We start from the raw sequence: 15,463 nt of genomic DNA on the forward strand, positions 1-15,463 counted from the left end.
ATGGGTGCACAAAGGCACATTGTTTTCTAAAGAAGAAAGCAAGCAGAAAAATCTCTCTGTCAGTTATTATGTAGCCGTCCTCTGTAAGGTCACAGCTGTTTCTCGCTTTTATTTCCGAGTGGTGAAATTTTTTAAAGTCCATTCGCAAGTTTCCAGGATGACGGAAGAAGCTTGTTTTTGTGAAATAGTCTGACTGTTGGGTTTTGTGTGTTGAGTGTGTGCGTTAGATCAGTGCAGTGAGCGTGGGCAGTCCTAATGGGAGCTGTCGCTATGTGATGGATGAGAAGTCGTGTCACCAGTCTCTGTTGCCCGCTGTGGCCCAAGCAGGAGGCCCGCTCTTCCTTCTGCATAATTAAGAGCATTTGAGCAGCCATGGCTATTTTAATACCCTTGTTCCTGCCATGCCTTTGCCAGCCAAAATGTTCAGAATATCAATATTCCTCAAACCCTTCATTTTCATTCATTTGCCATATGTAACAAAGAAAGACACAAATGTAGATCGAGGAAATGCATGAATGCAGCATCAATGTTGCAATCATTTACACACTCACGAAGAAGTACAACCATAATATGCAATAAACTACGGCTGTCAAACGATTAATTGCGATTACCGTAATTGCATCCAGAATAAAAGTTTGTGTTTACATAATTTATGTGGGTGCACTGTGTATAATTTTTAATATATATAAATACACACAAATGCTTATATATATTTAAGAAATATTTTCATGTATATACTGTATATACAGTATATTCATATATGATTTATATTATATATAAATAAAAATATTTTATATATAAATGATATTTTTTTCTTAAATATACATGCATGTGTGTGTATTTATATATATATATATATATATATATATATATATATATTTAAACAAAATAATTATACACAGTGCACCCACATACAGTATATTATGTAAACACAAACTTTTATTTTGGATGCTTTGACAGCCCTACAATAAACCCAGTGACATAGCAGACACACTTTTAACTTTTGTACTTCAAATTAAACCTATTTCATTTTCATACTAAAAGTGGCATTTCTGCATTCTGACCGCTATGGATTTGTTTATATCATTTTTTTAAAGAGATCCAAATGTTGTTGAGACAAACTTTAGTTTTTATAAATTTTACACATTTTTTTTTATGGAAATTATTAGATTACATTCGATTTTATATAATTATTAGCTTCCCCCATGAACACGCATTTGGGAAACCCTATTGCAGAGAATATCAGACCAGATCTTTGATCAAAATTAACTGCATTTCCATATTTTCATTTAAGTTTTTAACTAATATTTATGTTTAATTGAATTGAATTGAATTATTTTAATTTAATTTCATTTTATTTTTTTCACTTAACAGTGTCTTTGAAAGTCCTGGGCATGAAAAAAACCTAGAACACAATTATCATATTTAACTCATTTCAACAGTTGACTCATCCCTTAAGGAAATGCAGGAAATGGGTTGTATATATATCTACCATCCATCTTGCACAATGAGGAGCTCTGCTTCCCACGCATTATAACCTTCCCAAAGCTTTACAACACCCACTGAAACATCCTCAATTACCTGGCACTCTTACATTTACATTTATTCATTTAGCTGACGCTTTTATCCAAAGCGACTTACGATTCCTATATATATATGTCATAGGTCGTACGCCTCTGAAGCAACTAGGGGTTAAGTGTCTTACTCAGGGACACATTGGTGTTCGAACCTGGGTCTCTCACACCAAAGGCATGTGTCTTATCCACCCCTACTCTTGAGCAAAATACTATATGGAGAGGCCAAAAGAGAGCGTATTGAGCTCGATGAATGCAAAATGGAAAAATGTAATGCAAATTGCCTTGATAAAAGTGTTTTAATATAAAATTTGCATATTTAGTATTGCAATTTGTATATAGCCTATAAAAACATAATTTGTTTAACCCTGGCTGACATGCAGTATACGGGCTGAGGTTTGATATGAGAATAACTATGATAGATTTAGGTGTCCCTATAAATATCTAAAAAAGGCCTTGTGTAAAGTCTCCAGTGTGTGGTAGGGTTACTGGTTATGCTAGCAATGGAAAAGTGCAGTGAGCTCTGTGTCCATCTATGGTGCCGGCAGCAGCGTTTCTGAAGTGAGTGGGCAGGAGTGCGATTTCTCTGAAACACTCACTGAAGTCACTCCCACTCAGCTCTTGTGCTTTCTTTATGGTAATGAGTAGTCGGGTCAGTGGGAGGGAACTGAGAGGAATTGCCCATTACCTTCAGTACGTCGCTGTGGGAGTGATGCTAGGTGTCACCTGGACATGTCGTGTGCTGTCTGTCTCTTTGAAAGATGTTATGGGTTGATATTGACTGCCTGTTGTTGAAGGCTGTTGTTGCTGACGTGGCTTTGGGTTTTCATTCTGTGGCCTTAAACTCTGAAGGATCACCTTTTTATTTATTTTTAAAGTGTTGTAGGAATCTGCCTGGCCTCAAGGCCTGAGGATGCAGTTCAAATCCATCTCTGAGTTTCACTACAAGAAGTTTACGTCTTCTCCTCATCACATTGTACTGATTTGTTGCCTCATTTTAAAGTGCGGTCACATTAGTGGAAGTTGGTGAAATTTTGCAGGAAAAAAAAAGGTCTATTGTCAATAGTGTTGCGATGTACTAGAATAATTTCAACCCAAGCAGCTTTCTGATGGTTAATGCAGCAAATTTGTGTGACCAACTTGAACCCATTGTGAAATATGTTTGCAAAACAAAAATGGCAAATTTGAGGTAATCAGTTACATCAAAAGTTTTCAGTAAAGAAATTCAAAGCTTAAGTGCTGTAAGCAGAACAGATTTTTATTTTGTACAGTTTAATTACTTGAAATATTTGAGTCAACTTATTCATATAATTAAAAATCATCATGTACTTAAAAATATTTTTATAGGTTTAACTAGCTTAATCAGCAAATACTAACTTGCTAATTGTTAATACTATGCTTTGATTACATTAGCAGAGCACAGCAATTGCTGAATGATTATGACAATATAGTAGAGCCCGACCGATAAAGGATTTTGAAGGCCGATACCGATACAAATATTTGTTGGTTTTAAAATCCGATATTATTATTATTATTTTTATTTCAGAAACGTGCAACAAAATATTAACAGATTTCCCTAACATTAGTTATTTGTAGTTAATTATGAGTTTTAACTAAAATAATATGATAATGCATAACTGGTTCTCTCTGGCTGACTCCGGCTGGATCAACAGGTTGCAGGATGTGTGGCGCATTATACACGAGTGTTGCCAACAGGGATGGTGTATAGTGCCCTCTGGTGGACAAACTATACAACTCCAACACTCATGACATGGTTGAAGCGTGATTCGTCCGTTTTTATTTTATTTTTTAAATAATCATTTATCGCCATTATAACTGCCGATACCGATATTTTAGAAAATGCCTAATATCGGCCGATAATATCGGTATGCCGATATATCGGTCTGGCTCTACAATATAGAACAATTAACACAAATCATCTGTTCTCTCATGCTCCACTCGTCGCCATGATAGTAACCCTTCCAAAAAAAAAACAAAAAAAAACATAACAGAAACTCTTCTATATTAGCATAGCAAAACATTAAACACTACTAAATGTCACACTTAACATTAATCATGTACAAAAAACATTAGATAACACAACATTTTAGCATTTACTCACCCTTTTGAGTGTCATGGCAAGGCATAGAAATCCCAGCCCAGTTTCAGTTCAATTTAAGTTTGTCTAAATTAAATTAAACAAGTTTGTTAAACTCAAAACATTGAAACATTAAAATGGGTCAGTTTTGTGAACACAAAAGAAAGTATTCTTCTAAATACTCATAAAAGTTCATTTGAATGAACTACTTTGTTTAATTTAAGTTTACCCTACTAAAATTTATTAATTTTAGCATCAGGATACAGTGTGTGGAAATTGTCTGAATTCCTATTGAAATAACTGGATTTTTTCTTGCGAAAATACACCAATGGCAAACATGAACACACCTTTAAATTCTTGGACGAGGGAACAAAATGATTAAGTCGTGGGAATGAATTCTTTATTCATGTGTGAGGCTCTGTAGTTTTCTTTAAAAAGGTTAAAGTGCATGTGGGACTTGCAACGGAAGTAACCGGGAACAATTGCACTGGAGAAATTCAGAAGTAAAGCTAATTTTTTTCATATGACTTACATTTTTTCCTTTGTTAACTTGTTTGATTTAAGCTGTGAAGTTGTTCTTGTCAATTTAATGTCACCATGGTAACAAAGTTGTAAAATCGGATGTAACTTTACCCAGGAAAGCTTAGTAAGCGTCAGGCAGTGGAATCTATATCCAGAGCATCGCTTCAGGACAGCAGCAACCTAGAACTTGACACTGACACAATCTAAGTGATACCTCAACTCTATTCAGGATGAAGGGGTGTAAAATACCTCAGCGATGCTGTACTATACCCCTGCCATTGTGTTTCCCAGCCCTAGGGGAGATCACTTACCAATAGTGAATTCAGCCATAAAAATGCAGAGAGCTATTTGGCCCCTGAGACTGGCTCCCTGCGCAGGCAGGCGTAAGAGGAATAGTACCATGCTGCGTGTCAGAGCTTTAATGGAGGCCCCAGGGATCCACAATCTAGTCCATTAATGATTCACAAAGTCATGGAAAGCAAGCTTTCATAGACCTTAATGCCATTTCACTGGACTCGTCTACCGAAATCTATCTGTGAAAAAAGACAAAGTCTCGTGTCTGTACTTTTGAAGAAATCTTTTCTCTCGCCTGACAAGATTCAGAGGAAAAGACAAACTGAAATGTCATAGAAGCCTGGAGATTTTAGTGATATTAATTGCTTTACAAAGCCATCTATTTATATTTATATATACATAAAATAAGATCAAGTTTGAGGATGAGCTTGTGTTCACCAAAAAAGAGGCATTAATTTGATCAAAAATACAGTAATATTGTGAAATGGTATTACAATTTAAAACAACTTTTTAGAATTTTCTACTTTTAGAAATGATGTATTTATTTGAATCTGAAATGATTGATTATTGATTCATTTCTGATAATTTTTCTGATTAATGATAAACATTTAGCGTCAATTTAAATGTAAACTCTGAAGACTGGAGTAATGACTGCAAAAAAAAAAAATCCATCAAAATAATAATAACAATAATTTAAAAATGTATTAATACAATTTCAGGGGTGCATGATCCTTAATATAAGAAATTAAACATTCTTTGATATCTGGTAGATTTTGGAGATATTACCTGCTTTATAATTTCATCTAATGTCATAACTAATTCATAATATAGGTTATTAACAGTGTCAGGATGGGATATCTAAGGCTGCTTAGAGCCCCCCACACATATATAGTTAAATTGTTAAACACGCTTTGAAGCTTTTCATAACGTGTGTGTGTGTGTGTGTGTGTTTATAGGATATTTTTGATGTGTTAAGTCCGGCTATGTTGTTATGTCTGTATCTCAGAATCTCTCTTTCTGTGTTTTCTTCTAGGGCAAATTCATCCACTTTCCCTTTCTTTCATCTCCCACCCACCCCACAGTGTTTTGATGGCCCAGTTTGCGTATGCTTAGTCTTTTACACCATGACATAGTGGGAATCCTCTCCGCTGCTTTTGGGAGTTGTAGCACTGAGCAAAGCATTTTGTGAAAAGAGAATCCTCTGTGCAGTGTTGGGAGCAGAGCATTACAAGAAACGCAAGTTACGTAATCAGATTACTTTTTTCAAGTAACAGATTACTTTTACAAAATATCAGAGTTACTTTTTCAAATAAGTAACGCATGTTATGTTGTTTTGCCATTCATTGACTAACATCTCTTCTGTCTCCATGTTGAGAGAAATCAGTGCAGAGGCGTTGTGTGTGAACATAATGGTTATTGTAGTTCTAGACTAAATGTGAACATGCACGTTTACACAACATATGGGTTAGGGTTAGGACATTTACTCATCTCACTTGCACAAAAATAGATTCAGTATTGCTCAAAATGAATAAAAACAGTGACATGCAAACTCAGAATATTACTCAGACTTGCAATAGTTAATTTTTAAATAAACAAATATACTTAATGTATTTAATTTCACTTTTTATGTCTTTGCTGCTGACTTCCATGATCCAATTCAACCATACCAAAAATGACTGAAATATGACGCATCACATCTGTGCTTCGTTTATATTTTTCTTGTTCTTCTTTTTCTTCTTTTTTCCTGCAGTAAGAGTGTTGAACTTTCTTCTCCTGCGTCATTTCATTTTTTGTGGGAAAGGGCCTTTACATTTGCTAAAAAAACAACAAAGTAACGGAAAAAGTAACGGATTACATAAAACGCAACACAATTAGTTACTTATTTAGGGGCTAATGCAATATTGTAATGCATTATTTTTTTTAAATGTACTTTCCCCTAAACTGCCTTGACAGAGGCAGTGTTATGAGTCTGTAATAGTTATCAGCATCTGACACTGCATACAGCATCATTTTAAAAATAAAAATAAATTAAGAAACAGACCTAGTTTGAAATGTATTGCACTGATTGATTAGACTGCCCTACATTGCTTGTTTAATGTGATGTGGAGCTCTGAGGAAGTGGTCTGTGGTCTGATTTAGCCCTGAATAATGCAGTGCTTTGGGGCCGTGTGGACCCTCGGGTGTTTGCAGATGTCTGTCTGGCTGTCTCTCACAGGATCAGTGCACTTGAGGAGCTGGAGTGTTGCAGATCAGCAACTGGAGATCTCACCGGGCCTGTGGCTGTGCCTCACCCTCTAATAAAAGCCTCATCGCTCCTCAGAAGCCCATATTGCATTAGCGTGTTGCAGGAACTGCAGGTCTATAGAGGCTTTGTGTGTATTGTTTTCAATGATTTGTGTTACTGGCACTGTGAGATTAAAGAGACGTTCTTTGGTCTCAGTTTTTTACTAAATTAGAATAGGGTTCACCCTATTCATTTTATTATGCATTTTAAAAGCAATTACCTTACATGTTTGTTAGAAACAACATTACTCATCTTCTGCTTAACCTGTGTGAGTTAAGCTGTGCTGTTATTAATTCTGGCACTGTCATTGGTGTGAGGCAGAACGTTAAAATTGTTACTTGAAAAGTACTGCTTGTGCTACTGTATACAATACACCACTTGGCTTGATATTTTATGATCTAATGCATTTTTAAAGGTCCAACCACTTTTTGGGCTACTGTACACACAGAAACACATGCTTACTTATTATCTGTGTGTGATTATCAATTATCCACTGACTGAGGTTTCAGTCCTAACTCAATGTCTTAAAGGGTCAGGGCCGACTGCATTACTTTCAGCCTTGGTCAAGTGAATTACAGCGAGGACTGGCGGAATGGGATTGTATTTAGCTTTTATTTGCCATTGTCACGCTAAGCTATAGTGCCCCGGAGACCTTGACATCAATACATGCTAAGCTAACTGCCTGATATGTGCTGACTGCTTAACTCGGTATTTATCAACAAATAATGGCTTTTTTATGCTGTGTACCTTTTTGTTAAGTGATTAACTGACAATATTTAAGGATTTTTTTCTTTCTTCGCTGTAAAAGCAAACCTATATAATCTACACATAAATAGCGGTAACAGTTTGCACTCAATTTCAGCTGCTACATTACCCTCTGCCATCATTCCCATCCTCTGGTCTGTCCAGTTATCTATCCCAAGTCTTCCGGAAGTTCCGGGAGTCTTTCCCACATATTGATAGCGTCTCCATGATGCCTGCAAATTAGATTCTAGAAGATTCTTAGCCCACGACAGAGAGGAAGAGAGCGAGAGACCTTGCGAGTGTGCCTCATGAAAGCTAGTCACCAAGATATACCCTTTCTGAAATGACTTCTTGCAGGTTGGGATGTCTGTAATCACATCCTCTGTTGGGGCAAAGTCACATGTGTTTTGTGTTTGGTGTCGAGGGATTTATTCAGAAAATCTGTTTCAATGACGTAATGTACTTTATGCGAATGACTTCTTATTGAATAAAAAAAATATCTGCCTCATGCTCATTTTACTATTTAAAAATGCGTTTTTATTTTTTATGTTATATCCATAAAATTAGGTGGATGGAAATATGGCTATTCACATCGCTAGCGGCCAATCTACTAATGAAAGTCCAAACGAAAACCTCTGGACTGCAGCCACAAAAGCTTTTCTTCTCAGTGATTCATACACATAAACATTCAATCTTTTAGAGCATGCCACCATGTTATAAAACAATGTTTTATTCTAAAAAGACTAAAAGATTACATCCGGGGTGCAAACCTGTTAGAGGGAAAACAGTGATGTTATGCTCTACATAAATGCCATTGATTTCAAATTTGATCTTTTGATTTTTGGGTGAAGGATGTTACACATGATGTTACTGCGTATAGATGATGATATCCAAGTAATTTCCAGAAAGTAATGACGCAATAGATGTCATATAGGCTACAGTATGTGGAAAAATAAAAGCAATTTTCATGGCAGTTAGTAAAGAGTTATCCCTTTCACACCAAAATTGTTTGGGCCGAACTTTCGGACTTTTCAGTTTGGCCCGAATTAAAATTACTAGCGTGAAACCTCCCCGAGACCACGATCCGGACCAAACAGATGAAATTTGGTCCGACGAAAAGAGGTAGTCTCGGTCCGGATCAAACTGAAAAAAGGTTTGGTTCGTTTCTAGTGTGAAAGCATTTCTAGATGGTTCGGACCTTCAGACCTTTTACAGGAAGTTCTGGTGGTTCCCAAAAAGCCGAAAAACAGAAGGTGGCAGGAAAAATGAGCACATGGGGAGATGAGGTTTTTAATCAAAGTATGGTCTGATGACATAAATAAGAAGTCAACTTGCAGTCTTCTCCTCCTTTCCTGCCGGCGACAATAATATGTTCGAACGACGAGGACATTCATTTGGCGAATTTGAACTAGCCTTGAGTCTATATGAAGAGTTCAGATGCAAAAGCCTCTAAGTGCCATTTGAAATTTTGTTCTAGAATGACCATTTTTATCAAGCTTGTGTGTTTAAGTTCAGTAATTTCACTTAAATGACAATTAATAGGTAATCTTCATTGCCATTTAAGTGAAATTACTGAACTTAAATATACAAGCTTGATAAAAATTACAATTTTAGAAGAAAATTTTAAATGGCACTTAGAGGCTTTTGCATCTGAACTCTTCATATAGTTGGTGGAGCAGGTAATTATGCCATAAAAATAACAATATAGTTGCAACGATATGCGTCTGTTCGTTCATGTCGTCAAAGTGACCTGCCGAATTGACAACATGCAGACGTCAGACGCACGTCCATTTACTAAACCAATCAATGTCAAGATGCAGCCCACATAGATGATGACGACAGGACGCAAATATGTAAAGTTCTTTAGTGCGCTCGCATGATTGCAGTGTGAAACCAAACCAAAGCTTTCTGAAAGTATAAAATGTATCAAAGCGTGAACTTTGGTTTGGACCTTGGTGCGGACTTTCAGGTATGAAAACGCCCTAAGTTAGTATTAGTTGTCTGGTTCAAAAGGAAATGCAGATGTATCGTTTGCTCAATAATGATGAGTGTATCTTCAGATTATTACTGCAGGATTTATCACGTGTGATGGAGTTAATGGAATCAAACCATCGTTGTGTTGACGGGAACAGCAGGGTCCTTTGAGCACTCTGCATATGTGGATTTTTAGGCCATCATTCTGAACAGAGCTGAAATACAACATCAGGTTTAATCAGCCAAATCTCCCCCTTCATTAAGATTTATTTCCTCTCTCTCACAGTAACACAGATCCTGCAATTACAGATTGTTTGCTTGTTTGCTGGAAACATTGAGATGAAGCTGGGGAGAGAAAAGAGGTTTATGAAGAGATAGTGATGAAAGAAGAATATTATACACACAGACTCACACACAGTTTAAAAGTTTGGGGTCAGTAAGATTTCTTAAAGGGATAGTTCACTTTGAAATAATTTTTTTTTAAATGTGTTTTAGCTTACCTCAAGAGCATCCAGTATGTAGGTGTCTTTGTTTCCACAGTATTTTTTTATTTTTATTATTTTCACTTGGATGTGGCTGTGGTTACAAGAGGTAAACAAAATAAATACTGTTCATTTTCTCACACAAACCGCTCGTTTCGTGTCTTAGGCCATCAATGTGTACTTACATTTACGAGTCATTAAATCATGTTTAATTTGGACTTCTCTGTGCATGCTCTTTGAGGTGGACCCTCCATTATATGACTGACAGACAAGAACGGTTTGACCTAAAAATATCAAAATTGAAAATACTATGGAAACAAAGACACTGCCATCTTGGATAAGCTAAAACATATCAAAAATTAATTTCAAAGTGAACAATCCCTTTAAGATTTTTAATTAATAATTAATATTATTATATTATTATAGTATTATATTATCACTTACTATATTATTCTTTACGGATGCATTCGTTTTCTTTCGTTTCTTGAGCAGCAGATCAGCATATTAGAATAATTTCTGATGAATCATGTGACACTGAAGACTGGAGTAATGATGCTGAAAATTGTGCGTCACAGCCAGGAATAAATGACATTTTAAACAGTTCTCTTTAAAAGTAATAGTATTTCACTATATTTCTCCCTGTGCGCTCTCTTGGAGGTCAAAGCTAAGATATTGCAGTTTTAAAATGGCATGCTTCCAGAGAGTTGTGCCGAGAATCTGCCATTGAGACGAATGGGGATGTTTTAAATAAAATCAAAATGCTTTAATTTAATGCTTTTAATCGTGATGCAGTCCACAATGATGATGAATATGAAACGGCCTCCCTCATCTGCTCTTTGTAAAGGTTGAAGGTGTGATGTTTCATTGACTAAAAGCACTGCTACGTCCAATACAGTCTCCTCATTATCCAAGAGCTGCATGTGCAAGATAAATGGTTTTGCCTTTGTGTTATCTCTGGCTAAGTGGCTGCTTACACATTCACCCTGATGAACAATGTGTGTTGTCCGGCCATCTCGGTTAGATGATGAATGGGCTCCCTGGATTTCCGTGTGCTGCTCTCTCCACCATATAAAAAGATGGGCTTGAATAGTGTGCATTTGCTCTGTTTCTTGTGAACTGGGGAAGTGGAATTATTCAAAGCCTCTTTATGTGGCTTTAGTGCTAACTGGAGGCAGCGTACGTGAAAAGAAGAACATAAATCTCCTATAACAATTGATGAGTAATGCTCAATCATAGACACAGTCAGTTCGATTGAAGTGTGTATGTGTATTACAGGCTTGAGATTGTTTGCCTGTTTTAGCCTTGGTCTAGTAAGCAGGCATGCCATAATGGATTATGGGCCTTCAGTTGGGAACCTGCTTAGAAGTGACAGGGGTTCGCGCTCTCCCATAATCCTTTGGGCCTTTGTCTGAGTACTGACAAGTAACTCACCCTGAGAATACCAATGTGAATATCCCTGTCCACATTTTGCCAAAGACTCAATCCCAGGTTCTTCTGTCAGGCCTTCACTTCAACACCTAATGGCTGATTGAAGGCAAATAATTGGATATATATATATATATTTCCGCATCTTAAGATATAAATATAACAAGATTTTAATTTGGTGACCTGGTATATACATGTGATCAAAGTAACAACTCTAAAGAAGCATGGATAATTTAATTTATTTTGATTTATTTTCATTTTTAGTTTTTTTTAATTGAATTTAATTGATAATAATATTATTATTCATTTATTTAAATTTTTATGTTAATTTATTTTATTTTCATGTTTTAATTTTTTTATTTAACTTAATTTCACGTATAATAATAATAATATTATTAATAATATTTAGGGCTGTCAAACGATTAATTGCAATTAATCGCATCCAAAATAAAAGTTTGTGTTTACATAATATATGTGGGTGCACTGTGTATAATTATATATAAATATATATATATATATATATATATATACACACACACATGCTTCTATTTATTTAAGAAATATTTTCAAGTATATTCTGTATATAGATTTATTAATAATGTATATATTATATATAAATATTTTATATATGAATAATATTTTTTGTGTGTATTTATATATATATATATATATATATATATATAAAATTATGCACGGTGCACCCACATATATTATGTAAACACAAACTTTTATTTTGGATGCGATTAATCACGATTAACCGTTTGACATCCCTAATAATATTATTTCATCATCATAATAATAATAATGATCATTGATTCGCCTTATCTGCTCACTGAGATTAGTCCATCTCGACTCTCTCTGCATCTATGCGGGGGTGTTCTGACCTGTTCTCAAAAAGGTGCACCTCTTCGTCTTTTTTGTCCCCTTTGGCAGTCCTATTGGGTTCCAGCCGTCCTGCGTGAAGGCTGCATGTTATACAGCTATCCAGCCGTCTCTAGACACCCACAGAATGTTCTATTTGGCATCAGGCAGACGCATGCGCTCATGGTCCACTGCCCTCCATCTGCTCGTTTATCCGAAAATAGAACCATAAAAGTTTTCTACTGAAATATGTTTTTATAATTGTTTCACAGAGAACTTGCAATGCGAAATGGAATGTTTATTTGAGATGTAGAATGTGGTATTAGCTATCAGGCTCTTCATTGTACGTGTGTGTGAAAGACACTCTTAAGTGCTTGGGGTCACACAGCCAGATGGTCACTCCACTCAGGCATCGCTACTGAATGACTCTTCCCATGTCTGTTGCTCCTTCTAAAACTCTAAAAGATATTTCCAAGAGTAAACAAACCAGCATGAGTCTCATTTGCACTTCTCATTGCTTTTGTTCCTTGAGCTACACATAAATAACGTCAGTAAATTCAAAGAGTGTTATTATGTCAGAAACTGCTCCTATGAACTAGAAATGGCTTTGAAAGCTGACGAAAATGCTGTATTTTGTGTTTGACCTTTATATTTTTTCCTTTTCATACTCAACCCAAAGCTGAATTTGGCTGAATATGTTGCTTGTCTGTTGGCTGATCTCATTATGTGAGCATCATTAAAGGCTTTCCAGAGGTTTTGTACAGAACACATTCTGCTTGCGGAGTGACCGTTCACCTCAGTTCTTTCTATCATTAGCCATGTTTACGTCCAGCTGTTTTAATGCAAATTTTGGAAATCACATAAAAAAGAAAGCGCTGGATGTGACACGTATGCGCTCCAATTAAGTTGGATCATTTTTTATGGGATAAGAAGACATACACATAAACTATGCGACACACATTTGCTGAATAAATCCCTCGATGCTCAACAAAAAAACTCGGATGTGATTAGATAACTGGATTAACCAGCGCATCAGTTTCATCTCGAATGTTGTTTTAGTTATTCTGAAATGCCTGAGCCAAAGTCATTAGCTATGTCATTGAAAATGTCTCACATTATTGCGTTCACAAACACCAGCATCTGAACGCAAGATAACATAACAGTATTTTTTTGCGTTTTGTCTGCACGTTCTAAGGCACGTTTATTCTTCAGGATAAAGAAAGACACATTTTCTTCCCTGATTGCTGCAACATACATTTTTATTAGACATATTTTGTGCCAATTTCCCAGGAAGTGACAATTGCTCTCTTGAACAAATGTTTTACGCAATATATTTTGCGCATAAGATAAAATCGCAACTTTAAATACTATGTTGGCTTTAATTAACTTTTTTATGTCAACAGGTTCCACATAACTGGGTTACATTAAACAAACATAATTTGTTCATGAAACTTCAACATCATGGAATAAGTCATTTTAAGTGACCCAATTAAGTTCTGAGCAGAGTGTTAAGTTGATGAGATAATTAAGTGAATAAATGAGTGATGATTGAGCATTATTGAAGAGCATTATTCAATTTCATTGAAAAGGCAAAAAAAATGGTATGTGCTGCAATGACAGTGCTGCTATATCTATAAAATAAACTTCACTCAGAAACTGGGTTCTATATGAGTTCAGTGATTCAGGTCAAATTATTGTGAAATAACGATTAACACAACCAACACCATCAGATTATCTTTTCTATTTGTTCATCTGGCTGTTATAACTCATGCATCCAAACACATTCTAAAGTTAATGATGTGAGGGTCAAGAGCCCAACTAAAACACACACTGATCACCATAATGGTGACTAACAATTCTGTTTTTCTCCTTCAGTGATTCTGCTTGTTACCAACAGGTGTCTTAAATACTGATCAATCATCCCTCAATTATTCACTTAATTATCTCATTAACTTTAACACTGTTTCAGTGTTCATCGCTTAAAATGACTTAATTCCATTATGTTACATTATTATGTTTGTTTAACGTACAGTAACCCAGTGTGGGACCTGTTGACATAAAAAAGTTAATTAAAACCAACATATCATTTTTTGAATGTGGAAACATAGCTATTGACAATGTTTATGAAGAGATTCTGATATTCTTTTTAACAGATTCTTTAAGATCTTTCGCATCTGCTATCATTCAGATTGCATGTAAATATAATGATCATAGAGGGAACTGTTCAGGTAAAAAAGCAACATGAGATGAGATCTCAAAGAAATGCTACATAATACACCTACTGTACGGGTACTGTGACCCAAGCTCAGCATAACAGAATGATTTGTCTATAGGCGGCGTATGGCTTGCCAAGTTCTTACAGTAAATCTTAATCCAGAACAGATCACTCATGCCTGAAGACTTGCTACTGGGGTGAATTCTCTTGCTTTCCACTTCAATCTCTGATTGCATATGATTACAGATAAAAAATATTGCAAAAGCGAAATACTGTGTTGTTTGTTTGAGGGGAAAATAGATTCTGAATGCAAATGAGTGATATTAGAGGTGGGTGGAGAGAAAAAAGGTGACTTCAGGTTTATGAAATTTGATTTCTTCTCCCAACTCATTTTCTCTAGTTATGAAGAACTGTTGAACTGATGAGGAACCATTTGAGATAATGAGCTTATATAGTTCTGAACTGATTTAGTGGGGTCTACATGTAAAAAAAACGTCTTCTTTACTGTCATAACCCTCATTTCCTGAAGGACCATGTAACACCCCATAACGTCTAAACTCCATAAACCTGTATGAGTGAGTTGCCGGCAAGGTTATATATGGTTATCCAAGCAAATCTCACTCGCCATTGGCCCATTTTCTTACCACTCAAAGGTGATTGGGCTCCCAAGTGAGACCCTAATGTGTCAGTCATTTGATGTAACGTGGAACATGACTGACTGATAGGGAACATTGTAGAATTTGTGTGCCATTACAAATGACATATTAAGTGTAAAAATAACGATAAAATGGTGTGTAGGTTATCCATGTAGTGTTGGTAAACACCTTGTGCATTTATTCGGACATACTCTCAGGTTTCTACAGTCATTTGTGACATCCAGGCTTTGAGAAGTCAATGAAATGAGTTATAGATTTAAAAAGTAATAGAATAAATGTTTCTAGTTTTGCTCTGGCTTACATAACGTATTATCTAACCGAGTAAATATTTTAG

The 15,463-nt window shown here is 35.7% G+C and overlaps 1 protein-coding gene across 3 annotated transcripts in view; it reads left to right on the forward strand.

Annotated features, from left to right (window-relative positions):
• The window catches only part of frmd5a (FERM domain containing 5a), a 141,827-nt gene that overhangs the window by 55,342 nt on the left and 71,022 nt on the right, over positions 1 to 15,463 (forward strand). Inside the window, exon 1 of one of the 3 annotated variants that reach the window (XM_089116459.1) lies at positions 6,558 to 6,845. The exons of the other annotated variants lie outside the window; for them this stretch is intronic. The gene's annotated coding sequence lies outside the window, so the exon portion shown is untranslated. Of the gene's footprint in view, positions 1 to 6,557; positions 6,846 to 15,463 lie in introns of those variants that run through there. 3 annotated transcript variants of the gene reach the window in all.

The sequence above is a fragment of the Pimephales promelas genome, chromosome 10 (genome assembly GCF_988280905.1).
Source record: "Pimephales promelas chromosome 10, fPimPro1.hap1.1, whole genome shotgun sequence".
NCBI lineage: Eukaryota > Metazoa > Chordata > Actinopteri > Cypriniformes > Leuciscidae > Pimephales > Pimephales promelas.